The sequence below is a fragment of the Triticum dicoccoides genome, chromosome 1B (genome assembly GCF_002162155.2).
Source record: "Triticum dicoccoides isolate Atlit2015 ecotype Zavitan chromosome 1B, WEW_v2.0, whole genome shotgun sequence".
Taxonomy (NCBI): Eukaryota; Viridiplantae; Streptophyta; class Magnoliopsida; order Poales; family Poaceae; genus Triticum; species Triticum dicoccoides.
The window spans coordinates 651,391,858-651,395,194 of NC_041381.1; positions in this window are offsets into that span (position 1 = coordinate 651,391,858).

A 3,337-nucleotide genomic window follows, 5' to 3' on the forward strand; every position below is an offset into this window, starting at 1 on the left:
ACAATCATACCCTCATAAAAACCATACATTTTGCAAAGTGCTTCCCAATTTTGGCAACCAAAATGGGTTACGCTCTGAGCATTGCACAGATTTACTTCAAAATCCATATCATGATGGGTCCTTTGGTGTATTTTCTTTGTTTCAAAAATTTCATGGTCTTCAAAACCCATCCTCTCCAAGACATAGCGTCTTGCATGGTATGGGATAAGCTAGTCGAATTGTAAAATATGAAAATTAGACGTTGAAATAGTATAAGTCATGCTTAATTACGAAAAAAACACTTGTCGTCATTGCGTACCATTTCAACATCGAAGGTCTCCTCGAGCTTAATGCCGAAGCGCCGATCTTCGTCCAGCTCAACGAACCTGTCGCACATACCTCGATCGTCGTGGCACCACTACACTCCCCCGGGAGACTGTCGTCGTCCGAGTACGACATTCCTTATGTTCATAATTCAAAGATTAAACGTGTACATATTCTAGCACAAGTCATGCCAGAATTCACGAAAAAATCCGGCATGACCTTTGCTAAAAAAGGACATATCGAGCGTCTGAAATTTGCAGGAACAGAAATTAATCAACACTCCGGCAAAACATAGGCCACTCGGAGATGTAAACTAAACATGAACGGACACTTGGGCAACCACATATCCTATTTGAGCAACAACACAAGATATACAAGGATATTTGGCTGGTCTCACCTCGATGTCGGAGGAGGCCGGTGACTGGGACGACGGCGGGGATGTCGGAGGGGGTCGATGACGGGGACGGTGTTGGTCACCTGAAACCGTATAAGTTATCACTAATACATCCCGAATAATTGCTTAAACTAAAAAATAACAACAAATATGACATGTTCAACTAGTTTTATTAATTCAACTAGTTCTTACTAAATATAAACTTACTATAAATAGAAAATAAACTAGTTCTTTCTAAAAATAAAGTAGTTCAACTAGTTATATTAATTATCTTACTAAAAAATACATTAATTTTATTAATTCAACTAGTTCAACTAGTTTATTAATTTACTTACTAAACTAGTTCAACTACAACTAAAGTAGTTCTACTACAACTACTATTAATCATACTGCCCTAGTTAACTAGTACCATCACTACTAGTAGTTAACATCTACTACTACTAAAAATCTAGTACTAACTAAGCAACATTTAGTACTAGCTATGAACCCTAAATTAACATCTACTACTAGTAAATCTAGTACTAACTAGTGGCAGGGGGTGGGGGCGACGGAGAGGTAGCTAGGGGCGGCGAGGGCGGGATCGGGATCGGGAGGCGCGGTGCTAGGTGGGCTCAGGTGGCCGCGGTGAGGTCGAGGGCGGTGGGAGGAGGGCTGCCGGTGGCTGAGGGAGGAGGGGCGGCCGCAGGCGGAGAGAGGAGGGCGGAGGAGGAGGAGGGAGGGGCGGCCGCAGGCGGAGGGAGGATGTGCGAGGAGGAGGGAGGAGGGACGGAAGGAGGGGAGTACCTCGGCGGCGGACGGACGAAGGCGGCGGCGGCGGCGACGCACGACGACGGTTATCGGCACGCGGGCGAGAGTGAGAGTGTGAGTGAGAGAGAGGGTCGGTCGTGCGCGTGGGAATAAGGTAGAGATAGTTGTAGCGCGTTTGCCAAAATGCACTACAGCTAATCTGAATAGAAGTAGCGCTTTGCATATAAATTGCTACTGCTAAGTATAACTATACAAAAATACGTCGATGCAAAAATACATTGGCCATCAATGAACTTTTTGTGTACAATCTGAATTGTCAATATGAGTCCTCTCCGGTAGGAGACCAACTGGTTGTGATAGTTTTAGAAATAACATATTTAAGGTAGTAAACACCCTGTTCACGGAGCGAGGTGGGACTAAACTTGTGGGCTTATATTAGCAGTAGCGGTTTTCTCCGAAGTGCGTTGCTGCTAACTTCCATAGCAGTAGCGCGGTTCATTATAGGGTGCTACTGCTATAACTAGGGGGGAAGGGGCGAGGTCATGGCAATTAGAGCAGTAGCGCGTTTTGTGGTGGACGCGGTACTGCTATTTTCCTTTCAGCAGCGCGTTTTGCTATCACGCGCTACTGCTAAATAGCATTAGCGTCGTATTTTGAGGAGCGCTGCTGGTAAGATTCTGTGTATAGGCTTTTCTCTAGTAGTGCATGGTTCGTATGTAGCTTTATTAACGCATAAAAAGTATTGCCGACGTCCCAATCTTTCCGTAATGTGGACGGCTAAATTAAAGTCAGGGCATGACCGAACCTGAGCACCAGCACACGATCCAGTGCTTCTTCTATTGGGACTATGTCAACGCTATTTAGAACTAAAAAAAGCACGGGTCATGACATGGCAAACACCAACATCTGTCGATGGATGCCTCAAGTGAAATTACTTTTGAGTACGCAAGACTTATCCGAATCTGACTGTAGGGTGTGTAGTGTAGGGTGGCAACAGCCAAAGATGCCCGAAATGTGATTTTGCCATGGGCTACTCGCTGTGTAAAGGGAATTTTCCTTGTCACCTGTGAGTTTGCGCGTGGGCGTGGTGGCGGGCCGGCCATAGTTTTGGTAAGCGACGGAGCCCCGTCCATTCGGCGAGCTTAAAAAATGGCTGCTGAGGAGCCCCATTTCTGCAATCAGAAACTACTAATCAATCACAACAGAGCGGTGCTTAATCATATCAACTGTAACCTCGCATCCGCATCATCTCATCAAGGTCAACCAATGGCGTTTCTGGGAGGATCATTGCATGTGACGAAGAGCATTAGCAGCCGGAAGATGATGGAGGGGAAGAGCCATGGCGGGTTGGGGTCGTGGGGGCAGGCGCCAGCACCCATGAGGCAGCTCTTCCGGAGGGTGAGACGCGCCGTGTTGCGCCCGAAGAGCTGCACCGTGAGTTTTGGATACGACCTCAAGAGCTACTCCCAGAACTTTGACGACGGCCTCGTCCCTGCCCACCGCCTCTAGTGACAGACACTCGCGGGGTCCTCTTCTTATCCTTCTTAATTTTACTTGCCGCCCGGCCGGACCACGGCTCGAGGCTGGAGAGTTTCAAGCGTCGTCACCTTCTAATGCACAAAGTTTGAAGTGTACTAGTATTAGTCTTTACTGTTCGTGCACAAGTTGTTTAGTGTTGAAATCTGAAACTACCAATGAAATGACAATGTATCTACGTGCTTCCTTCTTTATTGTCTGGAAGCCGTTACTTGCCACGATGGAATGTGATTTAAACTATTTATGTTTATGTCGCGCGTGCTAGAATACACTCGCACCGGGGCTTCTCTCGCTCTCATGTTTGATATGGGTGCATACTCGGAGTGGGAATGAGTGAATTTTCGATGTCAATTTTCA